The sequence below is a fragment of the Felis catus genome, chromosome D1 (assembly GCF_018350175.1).
Source record: "Felis catus isolate Fca126 chromosome D1, F.catus_Fca126_mat1.0, whole genome shotgun sequence".
Taxonomy (NCBI): Eukaryota; Metazoa; Chordata; class Mammalia; order Carnivora; family Felidae; genus Felis; species Felis catus.
Genome location: NC_058377.1, coordinates 13,863,954 through 13,891,376, shown reverse-complemented (window position 1 = coordinate 13,891,376; position 27,423 = coordinate 13,863,954). Strand labels below are relative to the sequence as shown.

The following is a 27,423-nucleotide window of genomic DNA, read 5'->3' as shown; positions in this document are numbered from 1 at the left end:
CCAACTAAGACACCCAGGCGCCCTTCCCTTATATGTTTCATATTTTAAAAGAATCATATAAATGCACAAGTAAACTCTCAAGGGAAAAAAAAGGAAAACATAAAAGGGGAAGATAAAAACTAGGGTATTCAGAGGAAAACACGGGGATATGGTCTGCTATGAGTGGGAATCAGCAAACACCACCAATAGGCCAATTTGGGCATCAGAAACTTGACATAATAGACAAGCAGTCTGGAAGATAATGTACAATAAGTCTGTTTAAAATGAATAAAAAAACTTTAAAGGTAGTAGAAGTTCTAATACACACATAAAGCACGATGAACAACAGAACATGCAGGTTTTTGCACGAACCACATAGAAATGGGAAATAAAGCCTTTGTGAGGAAAAGCTCAATGGAAATGTGTTGGAAATAGGAGAAAAGACAATAGGTGAATTGGAAAATGGATCAGGAGACGTTATTTATTTATTTATTTATTTATTTATTTATTTATTTATTTTGCATTCAATGTTTATTTATTTCTGAGAGAGAGACAGAGTGTGAGCAGGGGAGGAGCAAAGAGAGAAGGAGACACAGAATCCAAAGCAGGCTCCAGGCTCTGAACTGTCAGCACAGAGTCTGACGCGGGGTTCCAACTCACACTGTGAGATCGTGACCCGAGCTGAAGCTGGACGCTTAACCGACTGAGCTACCCAGGCGCCCCTGGGAGACTTTAATCAGAATATGATGTGAGGAAAAGATAAAAATATGAAAAATGTAGAGGGGCTGGAAGGATAAACCCACAGCAAATGCCTAGTAGGCATTCCAGAAGGAAAGTACTGACAGAATGAAAAGACAAAAGTTGTCCAGAACTGATGACGAACTTGATTAATTGCATTAAAAAGGTATCATGGTCAAGCAGAATAATTAAAAATAAGTCCATCACTAAACACTTCACAGTGAAAGTGCTGAATGCAGACGTCAAAGAGAAGAGACTTTACTACAGAGAAGCAGGTTATTTGGGCAGCCGACTTCACAACAGCAGTATTTCAGCCGGAAGGTGATGGAAGGTGTTTGAAAGATTAAAGGAAGGAAAGTCATGGCCAGTGCCAAACTCCATCCTGATCCGAACTACTGTTCAGAAGTGAAGGAAAAATAAAGATATATCCAGAAAGGTAGAAATTAAAAGATTTTGTAACCCACAGAACCCTCCTGAGAGAAAAATTATAGAGGGGAATTGAAACCGGAAGGAGAAAGTAAGACACAAAAAGTGATGGTGGATAAATGAAGGGGTGAATATGTGGGTAAAGATGCAGAAACAGATTATATAAAATAACAATAACGAAAGTACCTGATTTGGGGTTTATACAAACAAGGTGGAGAGTAAAATAGTGGACTATAATATCAAGTAAATATATATATCAAGTAAATATACAATATCAAGTAAAACAGTTGGGGCATAATAGTTGGGAGCTAAAATGATTAAACTTTCCTGTTTTGTTCAGGAAAATGTAGAAATATTGATTAACTTTAGATTTTTCAAGTCAGCAGGTATGTTAAAAATTTAAAGCTAACCACACTCATGTAAAAAAGAGAAATAGAATGCATATAAGAAGGAAATTAAAAAGAAATGCAATCAATCAAATGAAAAGCAGGAGAAAGCAGGAAAGTCTGGGGAAGGACAAAACAATGAAAAGTACAATTAAATCTAAATATCAGGAAGCACAATAAATATTCTCCACGTAATGCTGTTTATGTACCCTATAATAAAGCCTGGGACTGTCTCAGGTAAGCAAGGATATATGGTCACCATTGTCAAAGCATATAAAGAAGGGAGATTTATATTCAAAAAACACATAAAAGCAAAGGTGCTTATCCTCACTAGTAATGAGGAAATACAAACTTTAAAAAGTCAGATGTTACTTGACATCTACTCAATTTACAAAAATAAGCGGTGAGGGATGAAGGAACTTTTCACATTCCTAGGGGAGTGTAGATTGAAATTAACTGGGCAGTACACCTAGGGAAGTGAAATATGAACCTGCAATCTAGTAACTTCCACTGTGGCTATGAAGGAGTAAGAGAGTCCAGACTTGGCTTCCCAGGGTCAGCACCTGGGACTGGACCAGATAGGTGAAGCATTTCCCTGACCTTGAGCAAGAGGTCCCTGAGGGAACAAGAACAAAACAAGAGGACCCTACGATCACCCTGGCCTTCTGTGCTGAAGCAGTTTCTGGGCAGTGGGGAGGAGAGTCAAAACAGCCTGATAGCCTCGCTGATTTCATCAGAGTCTGGTGAAATTGGGGTGGCAAGAGTTTGTGGGGCTGAGCACCAGAGAGAGAAAGCCATGCAGGGAAAGAGCTCCAGAAATCAGCCCAGGAATTCCTTGGGGTTGTTAGCTGCAAACCACCCCTCACGTGTACAGGGTGAAATTCTACAAGACTGGAAAAAGGACACCTCCTGGGGAAAGAGCACTTCCTGAGGACTGGAAGTCAAGGACAACTTACAGAGCTTGTACGAGGCCAGGCGCCATCAGAGTGCCAACCCGTCAGAATGGAGAGACTTTGTTGTGGACACAAAAAATATAGTAGAGACACTGAAAAGGGTCATGTTTTACTAGGTGGATAAACTGAGTCTATAGGAGTTTCCTCTAGATCTGGTCTTTAAGAATCTCAAAAAACAAGTCTTGAAGAGATCAAACTGATTCACAAGTAACTTTATTGCCTGCCAAAATAAAGGTCAATATTTGTTTATTCATTTATTTAGGAGAGAGTGCATGTGTGTGTACGTGAGTGGGGGAGGGGCAGAGAGAGAGGGAGTGAGAACCCTGCGATCACCACCTGAGCTGAAATCAAAAGTCAGGTGCTCAACCCACGGAGCCATCCAGGTGCCCCAAGACCAATATTTTTAAAGGAATGTAACAAAATCTAGCACCCAGCAATGTACAATTCGCCATTTCCAGTTAAAAACTGGTAGACGTGAGAAGAAACGTGAGCACGTAGCCCATAAATGAAAGGAGGAAAATGAGTCAAGGGAAACAGACCCAAAAGAAAAATGACAGCAGACAGAAACAGACTCACCTAAAGAAGTAGAGAGTGCTGGAAATAGCAAATATGGAGGTAAGTATAAAAGATTTTTGTACTCATTTAATTTATTTTATTATTTTTTTTCAACGTTTATTTATTTTTGGGACAGAGAGAGACAGAGCATGAACGGGCGAGGGGCAGAGAGAGAGGGAGACACAGAATCGGAAACAGGCTCCAGGCTCCGAGCCATCAGCCCAGAGCCCGACGCGGGGCTCGAACTCACGGACCGCGAGATCGTGACCTGGCTGAAGTCGGACGCTTAACCGACTGTGCCACCCAGGCGCCCCTCATTTAATTTATTTTAAAGATTATTGGTTATTTACAGAAAATAATAGTTTATTTTGAGATTTATAACATGTCAAAGTAAAATATGTAACAACAAAAGCACAAAGAATAGGAGGAGAGAAACAAGATTCTTGTCTAAGAGCTCAAGATTCAAGATCATTACTTACATGTGAAATAGCACTGTGACTTACATGTCACAGCACTGTAGGTAGATGGTGATAAGCTGAAGATGTGTGCTGGAAACCATGATGCAAACATGAAAAATAAGACAAATACAGCTAATACCTACTCCACTACAGGAGATAAAAAGGGAACCATTAAAATCACTGAACCAATGGGGCACCTGGGTGGCTCAGTCGGTTAAATGTCCAGCTTTGCCTTAGGTCATGATCTCATGGCCCATGGGTTCAAGCCCTACTTCAGGCTCTGTGCTGACAGCTCAGAACCTGGAGCCTACTTTGCATTCTGTTTCTCCCTCTCTCTCTGCCCTTCCCCTGCTCTGTCTCTGTCTCTGTCTCACTCAAAAATATATAAATATTAAAAAAAATTTTTTTTAAAGTACTGAAACAAAAATTAAAACTTTAAGAAAGGTTCAACTGGTGGAAGAAATAACAAAAAAGAGATGGAACACATTGAAAACAAAAGGCAATAGGGTGAACTTAAACCATATAAATAAATATATTAAAAATAAATGGTTTAAACATACAATTTCATTCATATGTGGAACTTAAGAAACAAAACAGATGAACAAAGAAAAAAAGAGACAAACTGAACTCTTAACTACAGAAAACAAACTGGTGGTTTCCAGAAGGGAGGTGGGTGGGGGATGGGTGAAACAGGTGATGGGGATTAAGAGCACGCTTACCATGATGTCCGCTGAGTAATGCACAGAACTGTCACATCACTATATTCTACACGTGAAACTAATACGACACTGTATGTTGATTATACTTCAAAAAAAGAAAGAAAAAAAACTACAGAAAACCTATAGGAAAAAAATTCCAATTAAAAGTCAAAGATTGTAAGGCTGGATAATAAAGCATGATCAAATTATACGCTGTTTATAAGAAACCCAACTTAAGTATAAACACACAGATAAGTTCAAAAAAGTAAAAATAGAAATACCGTAAGACACGTGTACGTTAAAATTCAAGAATAGAAAAATAATGTATGGTGAAAGCAATTATCATAAGAAAGCTGGAGCAGCTCTCCTAACAACAAAGTGGACCTCAGAACAGAGGACGCTATAGGGATCAAAAAGAGATGTTTCATAATGATGAGGGAGTCCAATTTCAAGAAGGTGTAACACTTCCAAATGGTTATGCACCTAATAATATATTTCAAAATACATGAGGCAAAAACTGACAGAACTGAAAGGGAAAAGAGAGAAATCCATAATTATAGTCAAAGACTTTAACACTTCTCTCATTAATTAATAGAACAGATAGACAGAAAATCAGTGAGGATAGATGTCCTCAACAGCATTATTAGCCAGCATAGCCTAATTGACATTTATACAAGAACAACAGAACACGCATGTTTTACAAGTGAACATGAAATGGTCATCAAAAAAAGGACCATAAAAATAATAAGAATGAATTAAAATCAAAAGTGTGTTTTCTGACCACGATGGAATTAAAACAAAACAGTGACAGAAGGCCGAAAATCCCCAAATTCTAGAAAATTAGTTTTTTAATGTTTGTTTATTTTTGAGAGAGAGACAGAGAGACAGAGAGAGAAAGAGCATGAGTGGGAGAGGGGCAGAAAGAGGGAGACACAGAATGCGAAGCGGGCTCCAGTCAGCACAGAGCCAGACTCGGGAACTCGAACTAACAAGCTGTGAGATCATAACCTGAGCCAAAATCAAGACTTGGATGCTTAACCGACTGAGCCACCCAGGTGCCCCCTCAAATACTAGAAAATTATACAACACACTTCTAAATACCTGATGGACTAAAGAGGAAGTCACAAGGAAAATCTGTAGCCGTTTTTTGTTTAATAATAATGAAAATTTGGGGCACCTGGGTGGCTCAGTCCGTTAAGCACGGAGCCTGCTTGGGATTCTCTCTCTCCCTTTCTCTCTCTGCCTCTCCCCTGTTCATGCTCACTCTCTATTTCAAGAAAAATAAATAAAACTTAGAAAAAAATTACAACATAACTTGTGGAATGCAAATAAAGCAAGTGCTTCAAGAGGAATTTACAGCATTACGTATTTCTATTAGACGATACAAAAAAAGGTGGAATTGTCTGAATTTTCACTTTAAGAAGCCAAAAATAGGAGATAAAATTGAAGAAAGCGAACAGAAGAAAGGGAATAATAATGACAAGGGCAGAAATAAACAAAATTTAAAACCGAAAAAGCGGGGCGCCTGGGTGGCGCAGTCGGTTAAGCGTCCGACTTCAGCCAGGTCACGATCTCGCGGTCCGTGAGTTCGAGCCCCGCGTCAGGCTCTGGGCTGATGGCTCAGAGCCTGGAGCCTGTTTCCGATTCTGTGTCTCCCTCTCTCTCTGCCCCTCGCCCGTTCATGCTCTGTCTTTCTCTGTCCCCAAAATAAATAAACGTTGAAAAAAAAAATTAAAAAAAAAATAAAATAAAACCGAAAAAGCTATCAAGAGAAAACAATCAAAAGATGATTCTTCGAAAAGATCAATAAAATTAATTAGCTTCTAGCCAGACCTGATCAAGAACAAAAGATACAAATGAACAGTATCACCAATGAAAGAAGAAACAGCATGCAGATCCTACAGGCATTAAAAAGATAATAAAGGGATATTCGAACTACATTATGCCAATAAATTTGAAAACAGAAGAAACTGACACATTGCAAGAAATACATAAATTTCACCAAGTCCACTTAAGAATAGATCATCTAAATAGCTCTACATTTATTAAGAAAGTACAATTGTGTTTATAAAAATCCCAGTGAAGAAAACTCCAGGCCCAGATGGTTTCACTGGTGAATTCTACTAAACATTTAAGAAAGAATAATTAATAATAATAATAAAAATACCATTTCTACACAAACTCTTCCAGAAAGCAAGAGAGGACACTCCCCAAATAGTTTTATAAGGTCAGCATTTCCCTGATACCAAAACCAGAAAAAAACATTACAAGAGATGAAAACTACGGACCCATATCCTCCCATGAACATTGTTATAAAACTTCTTAATAGGAGAATAGCAAATTGATCCTGAATGTATAAAAAGGATAATACATCTGACCAAGTGGATGTTATTGCAGGATACAAGTTTGGTCCAGCATTCACAAATTAATCAGTGTAATTTACCGTTCAGCAGATGAAAGAAGAAAAACATTTCATCCTGTTTATTTACAGAGAAAAATTATTTGACAAAACCCAGCATTTGTTCACGATAAAAACTCTCAGCAAACTAGGAACAAAAGGGAACTGCTTCAAACCGATAAAAGGCAACTATGAAAAACCTAGAACAAGAGAACAGGAAACAGACCAGGATGTCTGCTCTCAGCACTCCTATTAAACATTATATCAGACGTCCTCATCAGTATAATAAAGAAAGGAGAAGAAAGAGGAGGCTAAAACCTTTCAGTGCCTCCTCCTTGTCACCCCACAGGACAAAAATCCTGATTCTTTAACATATAAAAGCCATTCCTGATTTTGTCCTTGTCTATCTCCTATAGGCATGTGGTAGCCAGGTCAACACAATTGTTCCCCCAGCTCTGTGTTTGGTGATGTCACATATGATACTTTGAAATCAGCCACGATGGGAGTATTTGCAACATAGAAACAGGCAAATGCTACAAAAAAAAAAAAAAAAAGATTCCTTCTTCCCCCAAAGAACTGGTTGTTAAAAATGTACTGCTTCCTCCCACCTTTTCCCCATCTCCACACTATTACAATGTTAGACAACTTGGAGTTTCTAGAATATGGCCTTTCAGATGCCATGTCTTCTATCCGTAATACTCCTGGCTTTCCTTATTAACCATCCACACTTCTGCTTACGCTTACAGTCTCAACTTGGGCATCTGCTCAGGTTCTTTCTAACCACTCCAAGGAGGGTGGATCACGCCCTCCCCTGTTACCAGTACACATTTTTGGTAGTGATTTTTTTGGCTGTATTTGATAACATGAGTTGTTTATGCACATACTTCGTTTTCTTCCTCCCCAGACTGTGAACTCCTTCCTATCAAGGGCCATGTCTCTATCATAGTTGTATTCTCCTAACCTGTCATGGTGCCTGCCATATCGTTGACATTCAATAATTGTTTCTTTAATGGATAAATAGATGAACAAATGAAAAAGTGAATGAGGGGACCTGGTTGGAGGGGAATATTCAGAACAAAGATAAGCTTGGAGACATACTGAAATGCCATCATTTGGGTGGGTGGTCAATGCCAGATTTGGACTTCATCTCACAGTAAATGGAGAACCACTGTGGTTTCTCCGATAAGGGGAAGTGACCTGTAAAAAATCATGTTTTAGTATGGTTAGTCTGACAGTGGCATTCAGATTAAACCCGAAAGAAGATAAACTGGAGAAAAAGAGGCTATGGTCAGGTCCAAGGGGATCAGAGCCTCAGGCAGAAAGGCCAAGAGGCAGAAGGTGGGCTCAGCCAAGGCACCCCTATGGTCATCAGCATCCAGGGTGTGTCCAGGCGAAAATGAATGTGACAGTCGCTAGCCCAGAAATAATAGGAAAAAAAAATTGATTTGCATGCCCTTAAGCATAGAAAATAGAGGGTGACATGATGGCTCTCTTCAAATCTTTGACGACCACTCCCAGGGGAACAGGAATTGGCCAATTTATTTCTGTGTTCCGTATTGCCCAGGAGTAATATCTAAGACAAATATAAGAAAGGATTTTATATCAATTAGACATGCTTAAAAGTGGAACAGGCAGCCTAAGAAGTAGCGAGTTCCTTATTACAGGAAATGATCAGCAGAACATTTGGCACAGTTGTTATAAAGGGAATTCAACGATGAGACCAGGTAATCCTTCCACCACTTGCAATTCTGTAACTTCATGATGGTTTTTGTCCCAGTGAGTTTGGAAAAAGCAGTATTGACTTGCTGGCACATCGCCCAGTAGTTGGAGTTCCTGGACGTGAAGCTGAGGAGGTCAGAACTGTACTCTGAGCATGGGGAGGTTCACATTATACCATGGTTATCCTGGAGAAGGGCCGCCAGGGCCGAAAAGTGGCCACTCTGGACTAGGAAGTGTCTGGGTCTTCCCCAACCCCAGGAGACATGAATGGGAGGCCATGAGACAACAGGAAGTCATCAATAAAACACCCACAGCAGCTTTCCTCCTCCCTTTCCTGTCTTCTCAATAGCTCCCCTTTACTGATGCCCCCAGTTAGCCTTACAGATGATCTCACCATGTCATCACCCATCGGCAGGGTCTTCGTCACCCTCGCCTTCCTCTAGCTCAGAATTTCTTCTGCCTCTTCACTGTCAAAGTGATGTGTCAAGATGCACCCCTCCCCATGTGTGCTCGGTCCCATGTCCCTTCTCCCCCTTCTGGGACCTTGCTCCATCCTTTGCCATATCCAGTCCTTCCTTCCCTGGCCACACACATTTAAAATGCTTTTGAATCTGGAAAAAAAAAGCCCTTTCAATTACTACTCAGCTTCTCTTTACCATCCAAACTTTTAAAGAGAACGCGTTACTCTCATTGGGCTTGACCTTGACCTTGACCACATCCTTGTACCTCCCTGCTTCCTCGTGGTACAGCTTTGGTCCCAAGGGATTCTCTTGAGGGATGCTACGCAATGTAACAGAAAGAGAACGAGATTTGGAGTCAGAAAACTTGGGCTTAGTTTCTGGATCGGCCATTTACTATCTAAACTCATTCTCATCATCCCGTTTGTTATGAGTGTCAAATGAGCTACTAGTTAAGGAAGACGCTCCCCATCACGCACGCACACACACTGAAAAGCACTATGCAGATGTCAGTGTTACTGAAACTGCTGTCACAAAGTTGACTAATGACATCTTGATCACTTGTTTCCATGGTCTTTCCTCAACTCACAATGTCCTAACTCCTTGGCTACATTTGAATCTGCTGACCATGTCCCTCTTTGTGAAACTCTTTTCATGATTTTCTCTTCATTTGTTTTTAGGAAATTAACATATCTTACCCAGTTTCCTCTTCAAATCCTCTTCTAGCCCCTAGCAGCAACACCGTCTTCCTTTTCCTACTGTTACTCCTTCACCTAGAATTCAAGAAATAATCTCTCTCCCAGAGGGTCCAACTATCTCCTCTGGGTACATAACCAGCTCCGACTTCTTTCCCAAAGCTTTGGTCCCAGGTTTGCAACTCTGTTGGATTTCTCCATCTGGTTTTCCTGCCAGAATCTCAAACTCTTCATTGTTGACACAAGGTGAATCAATACATTTTCGCAGAGCCCCTGACAAAGCAGTTTGAAAAGGCCAGACACTGAATGATTACCGGTCAGCCCTATAAAGAACTGTACTTACCATCAGGGACCACCCCCAAAATGCCAATCAGAGGAAAACAATCCCTGTTAGATAGATTTCATGTTATAAATTGTAGCGTCGGTATTCAAGTAGAAGGTGGTAATGTCTACTCCCGTAGGTCTCTGGGTATTGTTGTGGCAATGTAGGGATTGACATTTTCCTGATGCTACCCATCTCCCTGGGTTCTAGATTCTTGATTTCTGCAGGTGTCTATGACCAAAATCTGTAAGTTGACATCTGGAGTGCCTCTCAAAGCTTTCTTGATGGGTGAACAATGTGTTCACTAAAAGAGTAATGAGACCAATTCTTATCAGATGACATTTTCCTGGCCTGGACCAAAGAAAACCATTCATTCTGTCCATCTGGCCCAGATATTCTGTGCTGAAAAATTCTGAGTCACACTGAACTATAAAAATATATTCTTTATATCACAGAAAATACATATGATCTTTCATGTTTCCTCCCTCCTGACCTCTCTAATTTTTACTAATGGTAGAAGTATTTGTTTTCTCTCCCTGCTTCCCCTTTCTCTATCAGTCTGTAGGTGACATGAGGGCAGAGACCCTGCCTTTCCCATTTTTGTACTCCTAACACCATGCCTTTTCCATCCATCCATCCATGCACACGTTAAAAAGGCACTTATTAAATTAAGTAGACCTATCTAGGCAGGTGGCACGGGAGTATTTCATTTTAAATGGGATCATTTTAAGAAGGATCAGGTGCAGTGTCTCTTGCATTTAATTGGGGGGTGTGCCATCCATGTATCTGGGAGTTGTGCCTGAATGTAGCAATCCCCGATCCTCAGCCCATAGCCCCGGAGAGCTCTCTCTACTCCCATCATTTCGGTTGTCTGATCCTTTAACATTGGCCCCGACCCATTCGCTACTCGCCCTCTGGTTGGGCCAGGTAACTGCGAACCAGTGCTGTGCTGAAGGCAGCTTGCCTGGGCTGGTGGGGATCTGTCCTTCACATCTCTTCCTGGTTCTGTGTGCAGTGATATCACGTTGGCAGCTCGAAATTGGCAATACGGGAGTATTTACACCATGGAAACTGGCAAACGTTACAAGTCAGGGCTTTCTTTTCCCCCGGAGAGCCAGCTGTGAAACATTTACTGGCACACCACTGCTGGCAACTCTCTTCTTATCTCTTGGCATGAATGGCTTCTTCTAATCTATACATTTCAGCTCAGATATCACCTCTTCAGAGAGACCTTTAGTCTGAAGTTATCCCCCACCCTAGTCGCTTTCTGGTATATCACCCATTCTTTCCTTCAGAGCACTTACTTTGATCAGTAGCTACACTGTGCACGTACGTCATGTGCTGGTCTATTGTTCACCTGCCTCAGTAGAAATTTTGTCTTGTGCGCTGCTGAATGCCCAACATCTCGTGCAGGCCTGGGCACATAACCGGTGCTCAAGAAAGATCTTTCTGATGAATGAATTAAAAAAATAATAATAAATGCTTCCAGCAGCTCAGGCAGCAGAAATACGAAGTGTGATTGTCCACTTGTCTGTGCTTCCCGACACACTCTGGGTGCTTTTCGTTGCCTTCCTGGGACCTAACACGGTAGCTAGAGCTTAGTAGATGCTCATTGAGCTTTTTAGGATGAATACATGGGTACAGTTAGGAATGAGTCAATTCATTTACATTGCTCTGTAACGCCCCACAGAACTCCATTCTCTTACCTTCATCGGCAACATAAAGCACTGGTGTTTCCTTCCTTCCGAGGAAGCAAAGCCTCCAAGGAGGAGATGTTCCTCACCACCAGGACTGCAGGAAAGAGTGGGGTGGGGGGTGGGGCGTCAGTTTATCTCCTCCAACCTGTATTTTTCTTCTGACTGGGTCACAGCAATTCATTATGTCACCCTTAGGCAAGTCACCAAATGGGAATGAGAGAGGCCAAGGCCCCCGTCCTTTCCGGCGGGCTGCAGCAGTGATAGCTTTCCCTGCACGGATGATTAGCTGTAAGCCACCTTTGCCCCAGCCTCCTGGAGAAGGCAAAAGAAGTTTTCTAAATGTTTTCCTGCCACACGGATCACTGAATTATGCATGAGGCCAAACCCAGGGAACAGCAAATCGTTGTGGGATGGAGGGGTAAGGTTCATCCAGAAAGGGAAATCGAAACCTTACCTGCCTTCTCCCTGTGATGGGTGCCCTCAATTGATAATTAGTGTTATATTATCCCACATCTTTAATAGATTATTGATGCCTTTGGCAGCGATATAATCCTGGTGTCAAGAGTAATTCTTTCTTTCTGTTATGTGGTACTTACTACTCTCGGCAAAGTGACTTGGACACAGGGCCTGGCTGATCCAGCTCCAATCAATTCAACCCAGTACTTCTCTGGGTGTTGACATGAAGGATGGTGGAGAGGTGCATGTTGCTGATTTGCCTCAAAAGCAGGAGAGGCCGTGAGACTTGGTGAGTCTAGTGGTGATCTAGCCGAGGACGTGTGGGTCCCTCATCATCTTTGGATAGAAGATGTCAAATATCTGTCTGCCATAGTCTTACTACTCACGATAGTAAGTGCCACCTGCCGAAGGTGACTGGAGCTGCTCCCGGCCACAGCAATGGGAATGATCTACTTTGTCTCAGTTTGCACTATACCTTCTAGATGGATTTTATCCCCTTTTCCAGTTTCTCTTTCCCCATAGGCAGTACTGCCTCTGGACCAGAGGTCTCCAGTCATTTCACAAGGTAGAAGAATCTCTAAGTACCCAAAATTAGACAATCAAGAGTGGAATGGGGATGGGGCCAGAGTCTTTGGGTATGGATCCTCGCTAGACAACAAAATCCCTAAGTTAAGCAGACGTGGTCATTGAGGTCAGCTGTTGTATCTCAGGAGATCCCAACAAACTTTCAAATGGAGCTGAGGAATAGCCCCCAAGAAGTCTACCAGCCAAGGCTTTATATCATTCAGGAAAACACGATCTTACAATAAGACATTCTTTTCCTGGAAGCTCACAACCTTCCTGCTCCCCTCTTGTACAGGAGAATGAAGATTCGTATTGAAATAAAAATCAGTAGAGCAATCGGTAAAGACGCAGGTCATGGATTGGTCCTTTAGAAGCTACGTGACCTTGTTTAATCCATTTCACCTCCCTGAACCTCATTCTTCCCGTCAGTAAAATGGAAAGAATTATAAACGTTTTATACTCTCTGCAGAGTTTGGTGAGAGACAAAATGACATGATACATATAAGGAGCCACGAGTAGCCAAGTGCCGTGTGAATTCCAGGGGACATTTGATCGGACAGCACCCTTCCCTTCTTCTAAGAACAGAGGCCCCATCTTCTGGGGAATGTTCCTCCCTCACAACAAACCTTGTGATTTGAATACAAGCTGCCATGTTGTCGCTCCATGTGTGGGTGTCTGACCGAAGCCAGATCAGTCATGGCAACCCTCTCCTATGGCTGTCACAGTTGATTGGGATGGCTCTGTGGGGGACATTCAGAGCCCTTCCCCAGGGTTTTGATCTTGCCATGAGAAAAGAGTATGAAGCGGTTCCCTCCTGGGTGTGGAAGCTGTTAGATGAGAAGCAGAGACGGTTGGTTGCTCTGTTCCCTAATGTGTGGGGGAGGTTTAACTGCTGGGAGAGAGAACTAAGCCCACACTCCAAGGGGGGACAGAATGCACAGACACTGGTGACAGTATATCCGGCTCAGGTTTTCTTTGGATCCAAATGCATTTCTTCTTCATGGCTTGGGATGCTAGTGTGTCAGTCCCCTTCCAGTACATTCCTCTTTTTGCCTACACCAGTTTTCTGTCACTTACAACCAAAAGGGGCTCAATAGAGAGGCTACCATTCATTACCCTGGCCCCCTGGCTCCAAGTTGAGCTTGGATTTTGCATTCTGAGCTCCCGTCCTCTCAGACAAAACTCCTCCCCCAGGGCCATTTCACTTTGCCTTGTCCTTTGTTCACTCTACAAACAATTGATGAGCTTGCCCCGTGTGCCAGGCACTCGCTCATACCTCTTGGTTCCACACATACTGCAAGGAGGCAGTTATCCTGAGGAAACTCACACAAGTACCACAGAGGCACCCAGACAACAGGTCAAGCCCAAGTACTCACGCTGACGCTCTTGATTATTTATTGTGTTTTTCTGTAGAATGTATTTGTGTAGGGTTCTTCAAATCTTTCATGGAATAGGGTAGGTTACAACTCTCTAAAAATTGCTGAGTATCAACTGGCAGCTGGGAACGATTGGGAAAAAAGGCATGACTCTGCCCTTGAAATGCATAGAGTCCTGCTGAGCAAACAATGCAAACCAGAGAACAAGTCAGGAAAAAAACAAACCTGAAAATGTATGGGGCACAGGTTATAAAGCTTTAAGCAACCAGAGAAGGAAAGTATTTGATAGACTAGGGTGTTTAGGGTAGATGTGGCACAGGGTGTAACCTGTTGGAATTGTTATTATGGCCCGTCTAGTATTTAATTTTTTTAATTAGCTGTCATCACTTGAAAATCAGATTTTATATTAAAAAAGAGAGAGAGAGAGATGGGTTTCTGGTTTCTTTTGATCAACTTGGAGATTTGATAATTCCCACCTGACAATGACCAGCTGAAACTGAGTTTCAGCTGCCGCCCTCTTTAGGCTGGGCAGACACACTCTACGTATCACCTGGCCCACCTGGCGCATTTAAGTTCCTCGGCTTGGTTCCCAGAGGCAGTTGGGTTTGCTACCTAAGACCCAAGTTGGAGCTCAAAACGTCCCAGCTCCCTAGAAGCCTCGAAGGAGGGACTTTACGATCAACACATGTCTAAGGTCAATGCCCACGTTGACAGGCACCAATTAGGCAGTTTTCAAAGCTTCATTGGCCAAGGAACCCTATGCCAACTGGCATTTACCAAACTGGCTACCGGTGAACTGGAGCCAGGGAAAGCCAGACGGAAGGCTTCATCAAGTCACCAGCTACCAAACACACACCATTCCGAGCCTCCGACTTGCTTTCAGAACCTCTCCTCCTCCTCCTCCTCTTCTTCAGGTCCACAGTTTTGCACTCTGTTGCATTCGAATGCAGATGATGCAGAATGAAATTCCTTTGGTGGCAATACATGCCGGAGTGCGCAAAAGTATTTATGAATCCTAAAGGAAGCTGGCTGCAGAGCCCAAGAGCTCCAGCAGAGCGCCCGCGTGCATGCCCTACAGAGTCTGATCTCTTACACGGGAAGCTGTGTTTGATACCTCATGTATTGGCAGCGTTCGTCACAAAGTCGAGTGCCGTCTAACCTACTTTCCCACAGAGGAAGAAAATGCAGAAGAGGCTGGCTGGGCAAGGGGAACATCATCCCACAAAAGGTCGCAGGAAACAGCTCTGAGGGCATGTGGGAGGTGCTGCCACCCTCTGGCTGGGTGTAGCATCACGCCTTGCTGAACCAAGTAGGCACCCCCTCACTCCCTTGGGGGGGGGCTCCCTGCCTCTTCACCTCCCTGAGGTCCCAGAATTGCAGTGGAGTCCGGACTGGCTTGGCTTTGTCCTCAGACAAAGATGTGTTTTCTCTGCTTCTGGTTTTCTAAGAAACTTCTCTCGGGCAAACCCAGACCCCCCTCCAGCCCTGGCCGAGGAGAGACACAGCATGCAGTTGTGGCTGATCTGCCTCTTCCTGCTAGATATTCAGCCCACGAGTGACAAAGACTTTGGCAAAATGCTAGCAATCAGAAATCCGCTCTTCATAGACATAAAAGAGTCGGTACATAGGTCTCCCCAATAATGATAGTCTACATGCATTAGCATATATTTTCTTGAGAAGAGAACTATCGGAGTATGTCCCTAAAAGCAATTCATTCTATTTACAGCTTTTCTGAAGCCCCCGAGAGGGAAGCATCTTGGAGCACTGCAGACACCACACTGAAAATAGTGAAAAACATTCAATTTGGAAACAATTTTACCTCGATTTATCTTTTCTTCCCCCCCCCCTTTGTGTGTCAGCCGCTGCTTCTGCTCCTTCCCTTACCTGAAGGCAGTCCTCCCCATGAGTCCTCCCGGGGTCACGATGGCGGCAGGAATGGTGCTGGATCCCCCAAGCGTGGCCGGGGGAGGCCGAGAAGGTAGGACACCCCATCTTCCCTCCTGGTGGGAACACCCCATTCCCAGACCAGAGGAAGGTGGAGAACAGACGCTGCATTTGACAAGCAACGGTGTTATCACTACAACACACGCATTGTTCTCCAGAAGGTGACTGCAGCTCTTTAAAACAGTGACAATATGAATGTCGTGTCCTATTACCCCATCCTCTGGGCTAATAATAAGATTTTGTAACCATGTCAACAGCAAGAGAAAGGGAGCGAGGAAGTATCCCTTTGATTACATAAAGCGCCCAGGTTTCTAGTACAGCCTTGTAAATCGCTCAGCTTGCGCCACGTGCCGCCGGAGGCCTGGCATCTTCGGCAAAGCCCAGGGCAGACCCACAATCACAGCGAGAAAGGCAGCGAATGCCTACTGTGTGCCCACAACCGTGCTCCAATGGGAAGTAAGCCGGATAAACAGGACAGATATTAAAATACATTTTTTGCTCGTGAAAGAAGTTTAACAAGTGAATCACAGATAAGCCACTCCCAAGCGTGGGTTGTAAATACAGAGTCAGGAGACAGAAGCTGGGATCCTCCCTCTTCCCTGGGCCTCCCTGAGCGTCAGGCTCTTCTACTGTAATATGTGCATGATAACACTTAGTCTTATGTGCCCGCCCAAGCTTCTTGTGAGGATGGAAGAAAAAAAATGCTGTGGTTTCCAAATTAATAGCAGGATCCTTTTTAGAAAGGAACATTGTATGTGCAAGTCTAAGATACAACACAGAGAGTGGCTGAGCTGCTGTTTTTGGAGGGGCGGGGGCGTAGGGCTCACCCACCTACCCAGCCTCTCCTCGGCCCCAGGCTGACCTCTGCGGCACCCGTGAATACACGATGGCTCTGAGAATTGTAACCCGAAGACCAGTGAGAAAATGCTCTGAAATTGTGTGTTACTATTTTTATTAATCATACAGACTGGCCATTAATGGAGATAATTGTCGGAATTGAGAGATCAATGTGAGCTTAAGTGTTAAACAGCAGCGGGACATGCACTGATCCTTTAAGGAAAGCGAGTGTCTGACCGGGCAGAGGGGAGCAGGGAGAGGACGGCGGCCTGGAGGTGAGCAAAGGCAGGGAGGTAGGTGATCACCTGTGCTCTGCAGGCACAAGAGAGTAGAGCAGAGCACGTGTGCAGGGTGGGGGGTATGGGCTGGTTAAGGCCGCCCTCCTTGAGCAGGTCGGATGAGAAGCCCAAACCAGGAAGGAGAAGGCCCGGTGGACAGGGAGGGGGATTCAGCTGTCTGACTCTAGTTGGGCTGATTCATTGCCTTGAACCTTCTTTGTTTGTTGGAGCCACATTTCATCAAGGCCCATTTACTACACTGATGACCATCCTTTGCTCTGGACTCTGATTCCGATCCCTCATTTCCATGTCAGAGCTCCCTGTGTGTCCTGCTCTCCTCTGCCACTGACTTGTGTGGAGGTGTCGGTCCCCAGCCTCCTGGAAGTACCTGATGGAAAGTCGGTCGACGCAGGCTTTCCGGGCTCCCCAGACCCCACGGGCACTGTCAGCCACATTGCCCCGTTAGGACCTTGTGTCTGAGGGGGGATGTCCCTGCCCTGCCGTCCCCCACTGCAATCCCTTCAGCCCCCGCGGATGATTGACCTTTTCTGCTTGTCTCAGAACACCTTGTTGTCTTGTCCTCTTTGAAATGCCTGACAGCAGCAAATGCTCGGGTCTAAAAGCAAAATAATGAAATCAAATGAAAGCTCCCCAATTTCTCAGCCACTTGTCCTTGGTCCGGTGCGGTGCACGGCATGCATTATTCAGACAGGAGCAGCTGCGTTCCCTGAAGCAGAAATTCTGTTTTTCAGGTGCCAATCTGGAAGGGTGGCCGGGGGGCCTGCCCAGTAGCCTGTGGGGGCTGGGGGGCTGAGGGATGGTCTGGCTTTGGCACCGGATCCAACGAGGTCATCAAAGGAGTTTGTGTCCGCTGCCCCATCACAGGAAGAGTCACCTCAGTGAGCCCAGTGGGAGAGGGAGGAAAGTCCAGAAGGGTAAGGCAGACATGAAGGAAGCAGGCAGGAAGGATGAAAGGGGTGAGTGGAGGGACTCCCAGCTGCACAGAGGCCCCCCAGAGGTGTGGCCCACTCTTCAAGTCACCAGGTACATGAAATTAACAGAGCACAGGATATCTTCTAAGCAGAATACTGTATCCATCGGGGCAGCTGAGGGGAAGGAGAGGGTCAGTGCCCACTGTAGTGGATCGAATTGCTCTACCAGGTATTCATTCTCTTCCCATGAGACCATTATGCTCCCTTGCCCGTGAACCTCTGACTCACTGTGGCCTTTAGAAAATGGAATGCATTTGGGGCGCCTGGGTGGCTCAGTCGGTTGAGCGTCTGACTCCGGCTCAGGTCACGATCTCACGGTTTGTGGGTTCAAGCCCCGCGTTGGGCTCTGTGCTGACAGCTCAGAGCCCGGAGCCTGCTTTGGACTCTGTGTCTCCCTCTCTCTCTGTCCCTCCCCCACTCTCACTTTGTCTCACTCTGTCTCTCAAAAATAAATAAATGTAAAAAAAAAAATTAAAAAAAAAAGAAAATGGGATGCATTTTAGCCACTCCCTCAGCCCTGTGTGCTATCCCGCCATTGTCAGCCTTGACCATTTGACTGACTTGGCCCCATGGAATGTTAGTTCAGAGGCTATCAGAAGTAGGGCATGGTCAGCCAGTTCTCTGGCTTGCTTCCTTCCACTGTCAGAAGAGCCAGTCCAAAATTAGGGGCTGCCATTTCAGCCTAAGTCCCGGAATGAGGAGACAAGTGGAATGTATCCACAGCTGCCAACATGTTCCGTGAACAAGAAATAAATGCTTGTGGTTATAAGCCATTAAGATTTTAGGGGTTGTTTGTTACCATAGCAAAGCTGGCTAATATAGTTAATGTCAATCAATGATGAGGAAATTAATCACGTCTGCCTTGAGTTAAGCTTTTTTAAACTTGATTTGTTTATTTAATTGATTGTTGTCATCTTCACTTGGGGTGAATAGCATTGATAAATAAGAGGGGTTGTTTGTTTTAATGAATCCATGGAAGAATGCTGTTGATTTGTTCAGAATTCGCATATTAGGATTTGACAAGTCCTATGGCCGGGCTTCTAGCTGGATTTCCCTTTACTTGCGGTTGACAAGGGTCTAAACACAGTGTGTAATTGTCCATTCTTTGTCTTGAACCTGTTGAGAGTGCGTTACGACCAACCTCCCCCCATAATTCTACCTACTATGTGTGAATAGCTCCCTTTAACTCTGATTCAATTAATATTAACTATTAACAGGGCTCAGGGCCCTGGGAGGGTATATCCATTACTTCATTTGTTCCTCTCAACAATACTTTGACATTAGGCAACTCTTTTGCTGCACACTAAATGTATCCCCCCAAATTTAGCGGTTGAAAACCTCATCCCCAGTGTGAGGATTCCCACCTCTTTGAGAGGTGATTAGGTCAGAAGGGTGGAGCCTTCATGAATGGGATTAGTGCCCTTCTAGAAGAGATACTGGAGAACTCCCTCACCCCTCCTACCATGGGACGACATAGTGAGAAGATGGCCATCTACTGAGCCAGAATGTGGGCTCTCGCCAGACACCAAACCTGCTAACACCTTGACCTTGGACTTCCCAGCTTCCGGTGAAAAATAAAATCCTGCCGTTTATAAGCTATCCATCCCATGGTATTCTGTTATAGCAGCCTAAAGGATCAACACAATTGTTACGTATCTTTTGAGGAAATCAAGAGTACGAAGGGTTTGCCAAGGACACAGAGCTGGCAAGGAGCCCATCAAGATTCAACCCGATCTCCTCACTCTTGGCCCAGGGTTCTCTTCACATCCCCAAGCTCCGTGGACAGAAAGTGCTCCATGTCAGGCCACCATTTAGGACCTAATTTTCCAGAAGACCAGGAACATGGGTTCATGCGTAGTCATGGAAGGTGGGTCAGAAGATAAGATCCTTTATACTTTATACATTCATATACAATTTGCATTTTATCCTCAGATGCAAATTCACTGGTATTATATCCCTACAATGAAAAGACCATCACACCAGGAGCCTCTGTACTCTAGGAAGGGAATCTACCTTTCGGTGAGGGACCTCTGTGTGCTCTTAGGAGGGAAGCATTAATGGAATTACGAATGGATGCCTCTGCGAAAAAGCTGGTCTCCGAGGGGGCTGTACTCTTTGAAGCACATTCCTACTGTCAATTCTCTGCGAGGGGCAATAGTGCCATCTTGCTAACAATCACGACAATAATAATATTAATAATTAAATAATAGCTTCAGTGTCAATAAGTATTTTCCAAAATGCTTTCATATGAATTGTCTGTCTGCTGCCTGAGAAGGCCTCCAAGAGCCACTTGAATTTACCCTGTAATCACTGCTGGCTGCCATCTGCCTGGGGCTCAATAATTCCAGGAATCACGATGTTGGATTCACTCGTGCCGCTGCAGCACAGACAGGCAGAGGCAAGGAGGCAGGCCATAATGAGGTGAGCCGTTTCCAGGGTAGATGTGCCTGTTTCTGCTTTCCCATTCTTGTTTTGAAAGCTTGAGAGAGTCTTTCTATGAGCCTGGAAGCAGAGGGTTGGATAAAAGAAGCTACCAGTACAAATCCCATTAAGGCCTGGGAATTGGACACATCCCCTCAACGTGCTGGTAATGTCCTGATTCTACTGCATGAAGTTGGAGACACCCCATCCTGGCCCAAGACCATCTCCAACCGTCTCAAATAGAAACCAGTTTTGGGGGAGTCTGCTGGATCTGGGCCTGCAGGGTTTCGTGAGTCACCTTGTGCCTTTTCTGCCTGCAGGAAGAACAGCCCCTGGATGGCCTGGGCGGCCTGGCTGTTCTTGAAGAGACCCCTTCCTGTTCCTTGTACCTTCAGTTGGCTGGACTATAGATCTGCCCAATGCCCTTGGATTCTTTGGGGAAGATGGGGAGAAAGGATAGTAGTTTCCGGTTTACTTATATTTAGCACTCATACAATTTCAGCCCTAGGAGGCAGCTCCTGGGGGACCCTCTACTTGCTCCCCAGCCAGCTGAATTACAAACACTCTCCTTAAAGGCAAAGGAGTCCCAGTAAGAGAGTATGGATGGCTCAGCATGCTTCCGTTCCTACCACTGAGAAAAATGACCCAACACACAGCCATGGGATGGAAGCAACTCTCCCTGCCAGGGTCCGCACATTCCCCCGCAGTCTGGCCTCAGGTCCTATGGGGGGGAAGGGTTTGGGAATGGACTTGACAATGGCCAGATATACCCACTCTATGCAAAGGAGAGGGAGATGGGAGGGCCATCTGGCATTCCCCGGGAGCTTTCTGACCCCCCCCCCCCCCCGTGTGCCTGGAATGCTTCCTTAGTGTGGTGCTAAGGGACTCAAGAAATCATAGGTCTGCTGGCTAGCCTTGAAGCTTCTAGTCCTGTCCTCAAACCTGGACTAGGAGTCCAGCCTTTCTCCTGCATGCCTGGGGAAGGGGGAGATTGTGAGTGTGCCCACCCCCTAAGTTTGTCACCCTGACACTTGCATTCTGGATCGTCTCCACTGGCTGCCATGTTTGACAGAAAAAAGGCACTCTCTTTGAGGAGTTTTGGTTCCTTCTCTGTATAAGCTGCTTTGAGGCCAAGCAAGGAATTACACACAGACCTTGTTTCTGAATGCCTCAAATTCCAAATTCCGTATATTCTGAGGTCCCGCCTCTGGCCCACCTTCTTGCTTCCCTCCTGTCCTGGGGAGAAAGGCAGGTGGCTGCCTATTAGAGTGACCTCTTCGGGGGACCCTCGGCCCTGCCTGCCCATTTCCAGAACCCTCTTTGGAGGCCTTCTTATGCATGGTCTCTGTGTCTCAGACTACCCAACTCATCCCTTTCACCACAGCTAAGGGACCAGAAGGGGCCTCAGACCGAAACGTAGCCGCCTCTAGCCTACCAGCAGCCTGTGTGGTTGTCAGGCTTCTAAAGCTTCCAAGCTGGCCAGTCCTGGATGGTGACTAACCAGACGAGTCAGATTGTCCCCCAGAAGCTTGAAAGAGAGAGGTAAAAGAGTGGGCTGGTTAGTAAATTGGAGGTGGTAGGGGCAGCACCCAGAGTAGTTCGGTGACCCTAGGCTGGCGCAGTGCCTGCTCCCACAGGTGGGACCCAGAGGCCGGGGCACAGGGGACTCCCAGGCCTGTCTTCTCATAAGGCTGAGTTCCTGTGTTCTTGCAACAGTCACAGTGGCCTGAGCATGTTTTCTTTTTCTAGAACCCAAAAGAATGTAACTTGCACAGAGTACATACTCAAAACAACCTGCTTTAAAAGGTAAGCAAAGCATTGACCAGAGGTTCCTTGGCCTCCAGCCCGTCATTTCCTCTTCATTTCCCATATGACACGCTCAGCTGGGTCAGGCTGAGGTGTATCCCTGGGCCTGCCACTGGGGGCAACACTCTCGGGGGATTTGGAGGGCTATAGGTGAAGATGTTTTGCATATGGTCTGGGAGAGTGGCTCAGAGAGGGGCGAGCGGAGGCTGGCAGGGTGGGAGAGTCTCCCCTCTGAGAAAGCATCCTTCTCCTGTTCTCCAAACACCCTGAGTAGAGGAAAGGGAGAGATAGGAGGGCAAGATGGTGGTGGTAATGGTGGGGCCTGGGGTGGGGAGATGGGTGGGATAAGGGGATGGGATCCCAAGCTCCCCAGGTCTCCGGTCCCGGCCCAGGCCCAGGCCCAGGCCCAGGCAGTGGGGCAATAAATAGAATGGGGGGCCCTCATCTGGGCTGTCCTCCTTGACTCTGATTTTGGCTTCTTGTCTGGTGTCCTCACTTCACCCTCTCTGCAGCCAAAGCCAAGGCTGAGCCTCCCTAACTCATGGGGGAGAAACTAGCTCTGCGTGCCCAGAAGTCCAGTGTGCATGCAGATAGAAAGGCGGGTGGCCTTCAAAGCCTTCCTCCTTCTGGAAGGCTTCTCTGCTTAATCCCAGAGGCACACAGTCTTCGTTTTCAGCACTGCCACCAGGGAATGTAAGAGTTGGACTGGATAACTGAGCACCAGGACGGCAGGAGCCATGTCTGCTTTGTTCATTGACATATCCCGAGTGCTTAACACAGCTCCTGGCCCAGGGAAGGGGCTCCATCAGTAGTCACTGAATGAATGAATGAACAAATTCATACACTCTTCTTTTTCCAAAGTCAAAATCTTATTTCAAATGAAATGCTTGCTAGCTGCCAATATGCAAAAACAGAGCAACGAACTGTTATGGAGAGATGGGAGGGGGTTCAGAACTCCGCATCCCAAGTAATTCCCCCCCTCCCCCGTTCTTCTGCAACGGTCCCTAAGGATTGTTTGCATCCTCTGAAATTCAGACTGAAACGCCTCTCATTTTCACCATGAAGAAGCAGGCCCCCAAGGAAAAGTGGCTCATCTAAGCCAGAACCGGCACCCAGGTCTCCTGACTCCCGGGCTATTGTGAAAGTGCTCTGTTTAGACTGTATTAACTCACCACACTAGGTGCACAGCAAACGCTCAGTGAATGAAGTGCCGGGAGGGAGGGGCTTGTCGATTCCCAGGCTGTGCTCGCCTGGCAAGAGTCACGAGCGATGCCGAGGAAGGATGCAGCACCAAAATAAAATGTATTGTATTTAAATATTCCCCAAGTCATTTTGTGTATTTAAGTCTTAATTCATCTCCCCTAAATCTCTCCCCGCTACATTAATGTGACGGCTTTGACAGAAAGATGAATAACATTATTAAAGAAGCTCGTGAGCAAATTTCACTCATAAAAATCTCCCATTCACTCACACACTTTGCCGTTCCCACTCAGTGTTCTGTTCCCGCTCACGTCCCAGGTCCACATCCCTCTGGGCCTCAGGCTGCTGCTGGAGGGTGATCAATGGGAGGCTCAGAGGATGGAGGTGTGGATGCATTTCAAACCCAAATCTTCCCCTTTTGGTTGAAAAATGCATCATTTGAGCCAAACCCCAGGAGCGGCAAGATTCAGGCTGGAGAGGAGACAGAAAGGCGGAACCTCCTTTGAAGAAAAGCTTCCCACGGAATGTGGCACAAATATGGCAAATAACCAGGAGGGTGCCTTCCTTGGGGATGCGCATCTCAGGAGGAGAGGGACCCTCACTACAAAACCCTCCTCTGGGGATGCTTTCAGACTGACACTTCTCAACCTGCTGGCTCCCGCCCAGCCGGAGGCAGCTCTGGAACTTGCCATCACGTCCTGTTCCTCCTCCTGGAGCCCTGCTTGGCCTCGCTGGCTGGGGATTTATGCCCCTCTTTGCCAAGCCGCCCTGATGGATCGCTTCCAGGATGGCAGCGGAGTCAGTGGTATTCATCTCCCCGACGTCTCAACCTTCTCCTTTAAATCATTGCTCATGTTGGCAGCCGTTCGTTCGCTGGGCCTGGCTGCTCCGTCAGTGGGACTCCCAGCTGGGAAGGACCTGCAGGGTCTGCCTCTGGAGGGACCAAAGGCTCCTCCTCTGCAGACTCTCCCTCAAACACCAGCCCTTCCTCACCTGGAAAAGCCCTCTTGTTAGATCATCTGAAGCTGGGAAGCCAACCCCAGAGCCCCCAAAGGCCACCTCTGCCCTATCATTTACTATGTGATGTAAAATCATCCATTGGTTTGGTGACCAGGCTAGTGGCTGCTCTGGGCCATGGATGATCCTCATTTTCTCATGTGCCCAGTGCTCAGTGGAGTGCCTGCCTCATCATCGGTGCACAAAGACTGTTTGATGAACTGAATCCTTACATTGTGCAGTTGGATGCAACCTCTTTGGAAAACTATTTGACAGAATCTACTGAAAGCTGAGTGTATCTGTGCTCTGACTTGCCTGGGTATGTATCCAAACGAAACAAGGGCTCATGTCTACTCAGACATGTACAAGAATGTTTGTGGCAACCTTATTTCCAATAGGCACAAACAAAAGCAATCCAATGTCCATCAACAGTAGAATGGCCAAACAAATTGTAGCATATCTACACAATGATCGCATCGCTTTGGTGTTGGGTAGCAAGGATAAAGGGTGAGGTACTGTTCACACGACATGGGTCAGTCTCACAAGCGGAATGTGAAACCATGGAAGCCAGGAGTACATATGTGTGCTTACATTGGTATGAAGCTCCAAGGCATGCAAACCCTGACTACGATGTTTGGAGGTTGGAGTAATGGTTATCGTTGAGGGTGGCTGGTTGTGGTCTACTGACTGGGAGGAGATACAGGAGGGCTTCTGGGATATTGGAAGTATTCTAAATCTTGATCTGGGTGGTAGTTACACAGTGGATATACATGTAAAATTTTGCTGGGCTGTACTCTTATTACCTGTAACCTTTACTGCATGTAAATTAAACCTTATTAAAAATGGTAAAGAAAATGTGGAGTGGTTCCTAATCTTTTTTGCACTAAAATATGTACCTCGATGTATTCTCATTCTATCTTCTCCATAATCCCAATCCATGCGATATTATTACATTGGGCTTTTTCTGTTTTATATTATGAAAACAACTGGCATATTGTGTATACGTTTTCTAAGTACACAAGAAATCATGCCCCCCCCCAAATATTAAACATCTTGTTTCCCCCTCCCCCATACCCTGAGTGAAAAATCACCACATTAAAATACATTTACTTTGGGGCACCTGGGTGGCTCAGTTGGTTAAGTGTCAACTCTTGATTTCAGGTCAGGTCATGGTCTCATGGTTCATGAGTTCACTGACAGCATGAAGCCTGCTTGGGATTCTCTATCCATCTCTGTTTCTCCCCTGCTTGTGTGCATTCTCTCTCTCTCTCCCTCTCTCTCTCTTTCTCTCTCTCTCTCTCTCTCTCAAAATAAAGAAACATGAAAAAATTTTAAAAAATAAATACATAGTACCCCATAGCACCAAAGAGATTCATTGTCTCCCAAGACCATATCTCATTCAAGTGAGATGACAGGTAGAGAGAAAGATTAGTAGCTCCTTAGGGGGATGGGCTGTCATAGAGCAGAAGCAATAGGGGCTTGTGTCCAAGAAACTCCACATCATTAAGAGGTATGAATTCAAGGGCTTTCCCAAGAGGACCAAAGGGTGTAGACCAACCCTATCTTTCAGCTTAATTTTCTGAAAACTAAGCCATGTGTGCCCCGTAAATTTGGATGTGCTTGGATATATACAGGGACTGGCCATCTGAACCACTGGAGTCAGTTTGAATATTTGGGAAGGAGGAGGAGGCAAGGTGTCAAAGTGGAGTCCAAAGGCAGAGGCTGGCCTCAGAAATGAGAGTCAATCCACGTGGGTAATTATAAATTGCCCACTGATTCAGCCCTTCTCACCAAGATCTTATGCTAGAGTCCTAAGAAGAAGATGACTGAGGACGCTTTTAACTAGTTGTTAGAAGCATCAGGTCAGTTTTGATCGAAGAACAAAATACAAACCATAACTGGAACTAACTTGAGCAAAATGGTAATTCATTATGAGAAAAGGGACGCATCATCAGGACCGTGTTTGCATCTCAAGAACACCTGGAAGGATGGCCTTGAAGGCCATCAGTCCTCACTCCTCATCCTTTTTTTCTGTACACATCACAGTGAGTCTCAGCACTATTCTTCATTCTCACTGCAGACAAGCTTTTTCCACATGGTAGGAAACAGCTAAAAACACCTTTGGCCTTAAAGCTTCAGCCTGGATGTGAAATCTAAACATCTCAGCAAAGAACTCTGATTAGCCTGAGTCATTTGCTTATCCCCAGACCTAACAGCTGAGGCTGAAGAGCCTGATCATGTATATTAAACTGTTGCTCTTGTGTTAGATATGGGCATGGGAGATGCTGGATCCTAGGGAATGGGCAGTGCCCTGAAAGGCAGGGCTGGGCAGACAGTACCACAAATATCCTCCATAAGGAGCTTGGAAAGTAGGTGGCTTTCCCCCGATTCTTCATGTGGAGTCAGAATGAGATAAACACTGTTTTCTCCTAACACTGTGACCAGACTGTACCTACTCCTGGTTGATATAGCCTATATGCTTGTTCCTGTTCTAGTGAGGGTCTGATCTTGTGTGGTCCCCTGGTTCTTCGGTCTGTCTGTCATTTGGCACCATTTTTGTTTTGTTTTGTTTTGTTTTGTTTTGTTTTGTTTTGCTTGGCAGTTTCTGCCTGGCCCTAGTCTTCATTTACCTGAGGACGGCCCTTAGTTGTTGGGCCTTCCAGTTCAAACCCAACGCCATGATGGTAGAAACTTCTTCGCATGTTGGTTAGTTGCTGATGCCATCTTGATAAGTGAGCTGTTTCTTCTTGGGTAAACCATTTAACTTCTCTGAGTCTTACTTGTCTTTATGTATAATCAAATAATATTAATATAAAATTACATCTGCCCCTTTATTACATCCCTGCCCTGGATCCCCTATGGGAGGATCAATCCTATGAAATAAGCATATTATTATAGCGCTTTGCTAACATTTGAAGAAACTGAGGCTCAAAGAAATTGAACAAGTTGTCCAAAGTGATAGATACCAGTAATAAGTGGTAGATATGAGATTTAAATTCACGTCTTCTGATTACAAGTCCTCTCTTTGCCGAAAGATAAGGTGTTAGGCCAACAAGTTAGCTTTGAAGGTT

At 45.3% G+C, this 27,423-nt stretch overlaps 1 long non-coding RNA gene across 1 annotated transcript in view; it reads left to right on the top strand.

Annotated features, from left to right (window-relative positions):
* Positions 1-25,409, top strand: part of LOC111556568 — a 343,041-nt gene extending 317,632 nt beyond the window's left edge. Inside the window, exon 9 of the long non-coding RNA XR_002736076.2 lies at positions 22,100-25,409. This is a non-coding gene — a long non-coding RNA (uncharacterized LOC111556568). The remainder of the gene's footprint in view (positions 1-22,099) is intronic.
* Positions 25,410-27,423: the final 2,014 nt, after the last annotated feature.